The following is a 12,193-nucleotide window of genomic DNA, read 5'->3' as shown; positions in this document are numbered from 1 at the left end:
AGACCGCAACGTCGAAAATCACGACATACTCTGGTTTCGACTCCATTGCACCAGACATTCAGACACCTCATTGAAGGTATCCCAAGCAGAGTTCAAGCCGTAGTATTAATGTCCACTAGCAGGAGCTCGTATGCTTCTGATCAGACAGTGTGTACCGGCAAAATTACCCGCGTTGTAAATTTAATCTTGAAAGGTATGTTTAGCTCACAATACCGCTTATCATACGTATTCTTCTTATCGGAAAGTAGCATCGAGAGATCTACATTATTTATAATTTGCCGATATAAGCCTCTAGTCTCATTCTAGCTTCCATGGGAATGGGCACCACACCTACACACACTTCTTATTAGATGGGGGCTACGTGTTGTGGGCGTGGATTGTAACAGATTTCACTCAAAAATAATATCGGGATGCGATTAAATACATTTATTATGGAAAAAGGGTATGCTTTGGATAGAAAGCACCAACATTTCATGCACAAATAAAAAATAAAAGTAAGGTCTTATTACAAATTTTATACATCTGGATGTTGGAGCTGTGGCCGTTCCAAGGTCGTGGCGTCGACTGAGACTAACACTACTACATAACTTCGAACAACTTCGTCCACAATCCCCCGTCTTTGGGTGGTATTTACGAAGGAAACAGAAATAACAGAGTGAGAGTGTGGCAGTACACATTACTGAGCGTATCTCCCTCCCTCCACTCATGTACCCTACTCATTACACTACTGCACTTCTTACATCATTCTTACATATATTCTAGTCGATTCAAATATAAATGTCATACGCATTAAAAAAAGATCATATCAACAATTTTCATGTCTGTAATGACTTCCAAATTAAGCCCATACAGGTTTTTCTCCATATTAGGAAATACACTCCTGGAAATGGAAAAAAGAACACATTGACACCGGTGTGTCAGACCCACCATACTTGCTCCGGACACTGCGAGAGGGCTGTACAAGCAATGATCACACGCACGGCACAGCGGACACACCAGGAACCGCGGTGTTGGCCGTCGAATGGCGCTAGCTGCGCAGCATTTGTGCACCGCCGCCGTCAGTGACAGCCAGTTTGCCGTGGCATACGGAGCTCCATCGCAGTCTTTAACACTGGTAGCATGCCGCGACAGCGTGGACGTGAACCGTATGTGCAGTTGACGGACTTTGAGCGAGGGCGTATAGTGGGCATGCGGGAGGCTGGGTGGACGTACCGCCGAATTGCTCAACACGTGGGGCGTGAGGTCTCCACAGTACATCGATGTTGTCGCCAGTGGTCGGCGGAAGGTGCACGTGCCCGTCGACCTGGGACCGGACCGCAGCGACGCACGGATGCACGCCAAGGCCGTAGGATCCTACGCAGTGCCGTAGGGGACCGCACCGCCACTTCCCAGCAAATTAGGGACACTGTTGCTCCTGGGGTATCGGCGAGGACCATTCGCAACCGTCTCCATGAAGCTGGGCTACGGTCCCGCACACCGTTAGGCCGTGTTCCGCTCACGCCCCAACATCGTGCAGCCCGCCTCCAGTGGTGTCGCGACAGGCGTGAATGGAGGGACGAATGGAGACGTGTCGTCTTCAGCGATGAGAGTCGCTTCTGCCTTGGTGCCAATGATGGTCGTATGCGTGTTTGGCGCCGTGCAGGTGAGCGCCACAATCAGGACTGCATACGACCGAGGCACACAGGGCCAACACCCGGCATCATGGTGTGGGGAGCGATCTCCTACACTGGCCATACACCACTGGTGATCGTCGAGGGGACACTGAATAGTGCACGGTACATCCAAACCGTTATCGAACCCATCGTTCTACCATTCCTAGACGGGCAAGGGAACTTGCTGTTCCAACAGGACAATGCACGTCCGCATGTATCCCGTGCCACCCAACGTGCTCTAGAAGGTGTAAGTCAACTACCCTGGCCAGCAAGATCTCCGGATCTGTCCCCCATTGAGCATGTTTGGGACTGGATGAAGCGTCGTCTCACGCGGTCTGCACGTCCAGCACGAACGCTGGTCCAACTGAGGCGCCAGGTGGAAATGGCATGGCAAGCCGTTCCACAGGACTACATCCAGCATCTCTACGATCGTCTCCATGGGAGAATAGCAGCCTGCATTGCTGCGAAAGGTGGATATACACTGTACTAGTGCCGACATTGTGCATGGTCTGTTGCCTGTGTCTATGTGCCTGTGGTTCTGTCAGTGTGATCATGTGATGTATCTGACCCCAGGAATGTGTCAATAAAGTTTCCCCTTCCTGGGACAATGAATTCACGGTGTTCTTATTTAAATTTCCAGGAGTGTATATGGCAGTCTGGAGTGGCCAGGTCAGATGAGTAGTAGACTGTGTAACAGCTGGAGTCTCAGGGTTATCAAACTGCCAACTGAAACATAAGAATCCCTTTGATCAGCCTTCAGTGGCGCTTCACCTTAATTCCCTCCTCCATCTGTTCAACGAGTCTGATGTATTACCATCTGATTATATTACTACTCTGAAGTAAGTAATCCACGAACAGAATATCAGCTTTGTTCTAAAAGCGGACAGCATTACTTTTTTGGCCGATTAGTGGCTGCAGAACATCTTTGGCCGAAGGGGATCCATGGTGGCGCCTTTGACAGTTCATTGATTTCAGGGTCATGAATGTAGAGGCAGGTTTCAAATCTGGTCGTTAACCTAGTCAAAACGATTTTTGTGGAATAAAAATGGGACAAAAATGGTTTTGGAAGTCTCAACTGGTGTTTTCTTCTATTCGTTGCATTATACAGGGCTACTATAAATGATTCATTCGTTTTCAGAGATCTTTATTTTCCAATGTACTGCATTGACAAATATGATTGATGCATGAATAAAACTATAAACTCACAAAATTTGCATTTTTCACTGTAAAAATATTCTATGAGCGTCCCTCTGGTCACACGACACACATTCAAGCGGTAGTCAAATTTTTTCCATTCCTTATGTACCAACACCCCACCACTTCAACAGTCGTCACAGCAGCATTGACGCTTTTTATGAGCTATTACTGTGTTCTTGGCTGTTGGGGTACGTAAACACAATATGCCCCCAAAGGTAAACGTCACAACGTGTTCACGGCACTCTCTTGTCATTGGTGTGGGCGGAAGAATCAGCAATGATCGACGGCATGAGGGTGCAGAAGGCAATGGAAACCACTGTGTTAGCAACACATAACGTGTATCCACAGGAAATGCGGCCTGTAACTGAAAAAAGTTTCATGATGATCTCTCCAATGGCAAAAGATTCCGGAATAGTCCCCAATTCGGACTGCCAATTGGTAGGTGACCATGAGAAAAAGATTGGATAACCATCGAAAAGATAACGTTCTACGAGTCAAGGCTTGGAGTGTCAGAAGCTTAGACGTGGTAGGGAAACTAGAAAATCTGAAAAGGAAAATGCGAAGGTTCAGTCTAGATATAGTAGGAGTCAGTGAAGTGAAATGAAAAGAAGACAAGGATTTCTGGTGAGATGACTATAGGACAATATCAGCAGCAGCAGAAAATTGTGTAACGGGAGTAGGATTCGTTATGAATAAGAAGGTAGGGCAGAGAGTGTATTACTGCGAACAGTTAAGTAACAGGGTTGTTATCAGAATCGACAACAAACCAGCACCGACAACGATAGTCCAGGTATACATAAGCATGACTCAAGCTGAAGATGAAGTGAAAGTATATGACGATATTGAAAGAGTAATTCAGTACCTGAAGGGAGATGAAAATCTAATAGTCATGAGGGACTGGAATGCGGTTGTAGGGGAAGGAGTAGAAGAAAAGGTTAAAGGATAATAGGAGCTTGGGACAAGGAATGAAAGAGGAAACAGACTAATTGAATTCTGTAATAAATTTGAAGTACTAATAGCGAATACTCTAGTCGGATTCACAAGAGGAGAAGGTACATTTGCAAAAGGCCGGGTGATACGGAAAGATGTCAATTAGATTACATCATTGTCAGGCAGAGATTCAGAAATCAGACACTGGATTGTAAAGAGTACCCAGGTGCAGATATAGACTCAGATCACAATTTAGTAGTGATGAGGTGCAGACTGAAGTTTGAGAGATTAGTCAGGGAGATTCAGTATTCAAAGAAGTGGGAAACAGAAATACTAAGGAATGACATGCTTGAAGTTATCTAAGGCTATAGACACAGCAATCAGAAATAGCGGAATAAGCAGTAAGTTGAAGAGGAATGGACATCTCTAAAAAGGGCCATCATAGAAGTTGGAAAGGAAAACATAGGTACAAAGAAGGTAACTGCGAAGAAACAAAGGGTAACAGAAGAAATACTTCAGGTAATTGACGAAAGAACTACAAAAATGTTCAGGGAAATTCAGGAATACAGAAATAAAAGTAGCAGAGGAATGAAATAAATAGGAAGAGTGGGGAAGCTAAGACGAAATGGCTGCATCAAATATGTGAACAAATATAAAAAGAAATGGTTGTCGGAAAAACTGACTCAGTATACAGTGAAGTCAAAATGACCTTCAGTGAAATTAAACGCAAGGGTGGCAACATTGAGAGTGCAAGGGGTATTCCGCTGTTAAATGCAGAGGAGAGAGCGGATAGGTGGAAAGAGTACATTGAAGGCCTCTATGAGGATGAAGATTTGTCTGATGTGGTAGAAGAAGAAATAGCAGTTGATTTAGAAGAGATGGGGGATCCAGTATTAGAAACAGAATTTAAGAGAACTTCGGAGGATTAAGATCAACTGAGACAGAAGGGATAGATAACGTTCCATCAGAATTTTTAAAATCATTGGAGGAAGTGTCAACAAAACGACTATTGGGGTGTAGAATGTATGAGTGTGGTGACATACAAGCAGACTTTCGGAAAAATATCATCCACACTATTTTGAAGACTGCAAGAGCTGACAAGCGTGAGTATTATCGCACAATCAGCTTACCAGCTCATGTATCCAACCAAGTTGCTCACAATAATAATACACTGAAGAATGGGAAAGAAAGTCGATTATGTGTTAGATGACGATCAGTTTGTCATTAGGAAAGATAAAGGCACCAGCGAGGCAATTCTGACGTTACGGTTGATAAAGGAAGCAAGACTACTGAAAAATCAAGACACGTTTATAGGATTTGTCGACCTGGTAAAACCGTTTGACAATGTAAAATAGTGCAAGATGTTCGAAATTCTGAGAAAAATAGGGGTAAGCTACAGGGAGAGACAGGTCATATACGATATGTATACAATATGTACAAGAGCCAAGAGTGGACGACCGAGAACGAAGCACTCGGGTTAAAAAGCTGTAAGACAGGGATTTAGTCTTTCGCCTCTACTGTTCATCCTGTACATCGAAGAAGAAATGTAATGAAAGAAAGGTTTAGGAGTGGAATTCAAATTCAAAGTGAACGGATGTAAATGATACGATTCGCCGATGACACTGCTGTTCTTCAAATGGCTCTGAACACTGTGGGACTTAACAGCTGTGGTCATCAGTCCCCTAGAACTTGGTTCAAATGGCTCTGAGCACTATGGGACTTAACATCTATGGTCATCAGTCCCCTAGAACTTAGAACTACTTAAACCTAACTAAGCTAAGGACGTCACACACATCCATGCCCGAGGCAGGATTCGAACCTGCGACCGTAGCAGTCACGCGGTTCCAGACTGAAGCGCCTAGAACCGCACGGCCACAACGGCCGGCCACACTGCTGTTCTAAGTGAAAGTGAAGAAGAATTACATGATCTGCTGAATGGAATGAACAGACTAATGAGTACAGAATTTGGATTGAGAATAAATCGAAAAAACTGAGTAGTAATAGTAATGAGAACATAGAGAAACAAAACATCAGGAGTGAAAATAAATGGAGCTAGAGAATTCTACTACCTAGGCAGTAAAATAAGCAATGACGGACGGAGCAAGGAGGACATAGAAAGCAGATTAGCACTGGCAAAAAGGGCTTTCTTGGTCATGCGAAGTAAACCAGTATCAAACATAGGCCTTAATTTGCGGAAGAATTTTCTGAGAATGTACGTTTGGAGCTCAGCATTGTATGGTAGTGAAACCTGGACTGTGAGAAAACCGATACAGATGAGAATCGAAGCATTTGAGATGTGGTGTTACAGACGAATGTTGGCAATTAGGTGGACTGACAAGGTAAGGAATGATTAGGTTCTGCGCTGAATCGGAGAGAAAAGTAATATGTGGAAAACACTGACAAAGCGAAGGGACAGGATGATATGACATCTGTTAAGACATCATGAGAGGAAGACAGAGATTGGAACACATCCAGAAAATAGTGGAGGACGGAGGTTGCAAGTGAAGAGGTTGGCACAAGACAGGAATGCGTGGTAGGCCGCAACAAACCGGGCAGAAGACTTATGACCCCCCCCCCCCCGCCAAAAAAAAAGAAAAGGTCAGATGACGCGGGACGCAAAAAGAAACAGAGCCACATCTTCTTCACCACTACGCCCAATCCAGAATGTTGAAGTTCGTCGTTTAGGTAGCGACAAATATCGATGCTCCATTGAGGGTTGCCCCTCTTGTCGGAGGATGAAACTCTCGGTAACAGTAGTCAGTTGTGGAAATAACAACTTCAAGATATCAGGGTAAGAGGTACCCGTCACAGTCTTCTCACAGAAAACAAAAAACGGCCCATACAGCTTCCTCTGTGACACAACACAGATAACATTAACCTTCGGCGAATCTGGTTCATGCGTCACTGTTTCGTGAGGGTTTTCACCGTCCCACACTTTCCAGAAGGCTGCTTCGTTGTCGAAAATCAGCTTGGGGGGGCGAAATGTTGATCATCAAGTGCTTGCTGCATTGTGATGCAAAACTGAAAGCGCCGGCCATAATTACCCGGTTTTAATTGTTGCACTCGCTGCAGACGCTACGGTCTGAACTGTAACCGCAGTCGCAAAATTGTCCACACAGTGCTGTGGTATTCCAAGTCAGGGACTTATGCAGACCGTTGATTTTTTTGGACTGCGTTAGAAAGTTTCCCTTACCCTCTCCATGGTTGGCTCTGGCACACTTGGTAAACCTTTACTTTTATGTTTACAGAGACAAACAGCGTCCCTAAAAGTCGATACCAACGACCAGTGCTACGTCTACATGGTGCTTTGTTTCTATAACTCCTTCCGAACGAACCTTGCACTGTTGCAACATATAAATACATGGCATATTCCAAAACATAAAAACTCTTTTCTTGCTATGTCGTCATTTTGTTAAGGCACTGCACTCCCGGCGCCAGCTGGTGGGACAGTGCAAGTTCGGTGAGTTTTACCGTCTGCTCCAGTATAAGTCATATTTATGCACGTAATACTTCAGAAAATGTAGAACTTTGAAAACGAATGAATTATTTGTAGGAACACTGTATAGCTAACAACGAAACTCTCATTAACCAGGCAGATGTAAAGAAAATCGAATACCTTTCTGGCGACTATCTGCCAATCCTTCCAGCTCATGGGAGGTATGGCTTGTTGCTAAGTATGTTGAAGACTACAAGGTTAATAGTCAATAGTGAAATTTGCGATCTTGAAACTCTCTACTCTTTATTCTCGTGTTTGTTATATACCCCATAGTGAATGTTGTTTGCCGGCCGAAGTGGCCGAGCGGTTCTAGGCGCTACAGTCTGGAATCGCGCGACCGCTACGGTCGTAGGTTCGAATCCTGCGTCGGGCACGGATGTGTGTGATGTCCTTAGGTTAGTTAGGTTTAAGTAGTTCTAAGTTCTAGGGGAATGATGACCTCAGAAGTTAAGTCCCATAGTGTTCAGAGCCATTTGAACCATTTTTTTGAATGTTGTTTACGGACTTTTCCTGGAGAAACAATAGCTAGATAGGAAACTTTCTCGTGCCTTTGCCATCTCACGTTCTACCTGATTTTAAAACTAGTTAGAAGAATAGCAATCACGAGATATTTTCACAGTTAGACAGTGCCAAATTCGTTACCGAATTACAACTGGAAGGAACCAAAGTCAGTAACTACGCAACACCGATGTCACATTTAAGTCCACTTTAAAGAGATAAATTGTAATCTGTCAATCTTAATTTAGCGCACAACCAGCGTCCTTTTGCGTCTAGGTCTGACGCACTCCAGTGCTACCGCGAGACGGTAATCACATTAGCCATGCCTCACCGTGGAAGTGTCTGATGGTTTTATTCTCATGTGCAGTGCCGAATCACATCGTTATGATCATCCATTAGAACCCAGCGGCGCTGCTGATAGTTCCCTACGGATATTTGGACTCCTGTTGGCTGCGACGCTTCTCACAACTTCAGGAGGGTGAGCGGAGAAGGCTGCGTGTGCTGAACACGGCGCACGAAGTGGTTCGATGGATGTGATTAGAACAGACCTGATCAAATGGTAAGGAAGTGAATTATTTTGGGTTATTGGGTGGGTTCTTCAAGCTGTTACTTTAACCCTGTTCCAAGGTGCATTGCCGGCCGCGGTGGCCGAGTGGTTCTAGGCCCTTCAGTCCGGAACCACGCGGCTGCTACGGAAGTAAGTTCGAATCCTGCCTCGGGCATGGATGTCTGTGATGTCCTTAGGATAGTTAGCTTTGCTTAGTTCTAAGTCTAGGGGACTGATGACCTCAGGTGTTGTCTCATAGTGCTTAGAGCCAGTTGAACCAAGGTGCATTGGCTTCCTGAAATATCTCTCTCGTCGAGAAAGACAATCATTAACATGATCTTTGAATGCACTTCCGTAACCTAACGAATAGGAACAGTTTCCACAAAGCTCAATTTGCTAGAGAATGTCACGAAAACACAAAAAGGCATACCGTCCTCAACGAATTGTGTTTTTGCTGCAAGTGTTAGAGAGAGCGTTTCCTCAGATATTTTCCCCCAGTTGTGGTGCAACGATGCACGCAGAACGATGTGCTCCGGAACATTTGAACCTGCAACAGCATTATACTCTCTTGTCAGATCTGCTACAGATCGCTGCCTGTCCCGCTTAATAGAGCGGGCTAGTCTCTGACCTTCACGTTCTGTGAACGGCCGAGACCCTGTCGCCTCCTCTTTGTTTCGACGTCCTTCAACAACCTTCCGTACATTCTCACGGCAGTAGCACGCCAACAGCCGACCACTTTGCGTTTCCGAGATGTCTGTTCCCAGCCGCAGGGCCACGAGACACTCTGCCCTTTGGCGAAGTCACTCATGTCGGTGGATTTCCCCATTTGGTGGCCGTATCGTCGTTAGAATGATTTCCACTTTCCTCCTCTGTAGAACTGAAGTTCGAGAGGAAAAATCTGGCCAGTTGAGAGTGGCATGTGCGCACTGAGAGTTCTGTACAAATTTAATTATGTATATAGACAGTTCATCCATTCAGGGAACCGAGAATCTCGACATCATTTGGCTGTTATCGAAATTGATACTGACAAGATATCAGTCCAGGGATGCCAAGATTTTCGAGAATGTTTTAATTTTAGTAGTACACGTATGAAGAAATGTGACAGATCAGAAATCAAACAGATAGAAGGACTCAAAGAGGGCGCAGAAGAAGTAGGGCTACAGATCTCCTTTCAAAAAACTTTCTTCTACACGAAATTAAACATACCAAATTTAAACACAAAGTATGGCAAGATCAACAGGGTCACACACTTTAAGTGCCTAGGTGAAGTGCTCGAACCGACCTGAAAGGAGAAAATTGTCCAGAACACTAGGTTATTGAAAACGAAGAGAGTCTCATACAAGACACAGGGTATTTACAAGAAGAAATGAATTTCCACCCGCACCAAAATTCGTCCCTATAACAAACACTGTAATCAAATCTGAGGTGCTATACGCCAGTGAGACACCGATGTTGCACACAAAGGCCAACCTTCAGAACATTCTCACACAGGAAAGAAAAATCATTAGGAAAATTATTGGACCAAAACTCACGGACGGAGGATATAGGCTTCACTCCAGGGACACCACAGAGAAGTCCTCCAACATCGCAGCGGACATTAGAAAGATTCGGCTAAACTTTTATGGACACATCAGTAGACTCCCACAGACCAGAATCACAAACAGAATCCTCAGGTACATCCACGGACTCAAGACCACTAAACCCTGGATGACACAAATCAAATTTGATCTGGAAAGAGCTCAGATGGATTCAGCAGACGTCATGGAAAAAGGCATCTATTGACGCAATGTGTACAGGCGGGAAGTGATGTTACAGAAAGCAGCACCTAAGGTCCAAAGGCCAAAGCGGACTGAAGAAAGGAAGAGAGCCTTTAGTGAACGAATGAAGGAGTACTGAAGGAACAGGAAGAACAAGTACTCATGAATGTTTCGCGTGGTCTGATGAAAGGCCTGTAACGTGTGTAATAATAATAAATGTGACATAAAGTAATGCAGGAGGCAGGCGATCATTATCATAATAATCTACATCTACATATGCATGGATACTCTCCAAATTTCACTTAACTGCCTGGCAGAGGGGTCATTGAATCACCTTCACAATGTCTCTATCATACCACTCTCGAACAGCGTATGGAAAAAACGAACACCTATATCTTTCCTTTATTTTATTATTACGATCATTTCTCCCTATGTAGGTGGGCGTCAACAAAATATTTCCACATTCGGAGGAGAACGTTGGTGATGAAATTTCGTAAGAAGATTCCGCCGCAGCAAGAAACACCTTTGTTTTAATGCTATCCACCGCACATCCTGTATCATGTCCGTAACACACTCTCTCCTATTTCACGATAATACAGAACGTGCTGCTCTTCTTTGAACTTTCTCCGTTAATCCTATCTTTTAAGGATCCCACACCACGCAGAACTACTCCAGAGGAGGACGGACAAGCGAAGTGCAGGCAGTCTCTTTAACAGATTCGTTACACCTTCTAAGCGTTCTGTTAATAATTACCAGTTTTTGGTTCGCCTTCTCCACAACATTCTCTACGTGTCCTTTCCAGTTTAAATTGTTCGTAATTGTAATTCCTAGGTATTTAGTTGAATTTACAGCCTTTAAATTTGATTGATTAATTTATCGTGTAACCGAAGGTTAACGGATTCCTTTTAGCACTCATGTGGATGACCTCATACTTTTCATTATTTAGGGCCATTTGCCAATTTTCACATGGTACAGATATCTTTTGTAAATCGTCCGGCAATTTTTTTGTCTTCTGATGACTTTACTGAACGATAAAAGACCGTATCATCTGCAACAACCTAAGGCTGTTCAGATCCTCTCCTGAATTTTTTATATAGATAAGCAACAGCAGGGGCCTGTAACATTACCTTGAGGAACTTTAGAAATCACTTCTGTTTTACTCGACAACTTCCCGTAAGTTACTGTGGACTATGACGTCTCAGACAGGAAATCACGAATCCAGCCGCATAACTGAGATGATATTAAATAGGCATGAAATTTCAATAAAAGACGCTTGTGAAGTCAGTGTCCAAAACCTTCTGGAAACCAAGAAATACGGAATGAACTTGAAATCCCTTATCAATAGCACTCTACACTTCGTGTGAGTAAAGAGCCAGATGTGTTTCTAAATCCGTGTTATATATTCTCGAATCAGAAATATACAAATTTACAGTTGCCATACACATCAATAAATATATACACACAAATTGTATTTATATTACATGTGCCCAGTACTTTGCAACCTCCAAGGTACTTGGAGTGGCTTGCAGGAGATAAATCTTCGTGCAGGATGTAGGGCACAAAAGGCACTGGAGCATGTGGCTTGTGGTTTGTTCTTGTCCACAGTCACAGGACGTATCTTCTGTTATGAAGCCCCATCTCTTCAGGTTGTCTCTGGATCGTCCAACTCCTGATCGTAATCTGTTTAAAGATTTCCACACCAGCCAGCTTTCGTTGTGTCCAGGTGGTAGTTCTTCAGCTTCTGGCGTCTACAGGTTAGGCGTCGACTTCTTCCATACCTCCAGCCTTGCCTTCTCTGGTGAAATGGTGAGCTTCTCGGATGTTCTCAGGAAGCTCTTTCACGATCTCAGCCGTTGCTGTGGTGGATTATGTCCATGCAGTGGATGGGCACTGTCCTGTTCCACTTTCAGTCTCTCCTTGTTGGCAGCCACTGTTCTGCGTATCCATGGTGGCGCTATTCCAGCCAAGCAGTAGAGCTTGTGAGTTGGTGTAGGTCTTAAGCAACCTGTGATCAGCCTGCAGGTTTCGTTGAGAGCAATGTCTACTTGTCTGGCATGAGATGACCTGTACCAGACTGGAGAAGTGTATTCAGCTGTAGAAAAGCACTGTGCCATTG

The sequence above is a fragment of the Schistocerca nitens genome, chromosome 8 (assembly GCF_023898315.1).
Source record: "Schistocerca nitens isolate TAMUIC-IGC-003100 chromosome 8, iqSchNite1.1, whole genome shotgun sequence".
Lineage (NCBI taxonomy): Eukaryota > Metazoa > Arthropoda > Insecta > Orthoptera > Acrididae > Schistocerca > Schistocerca nitens.
The sequence above is the reverse complement of the archived record's forward strand: the minus strand, read 5'-3'. Positions refer to the sequence as shown.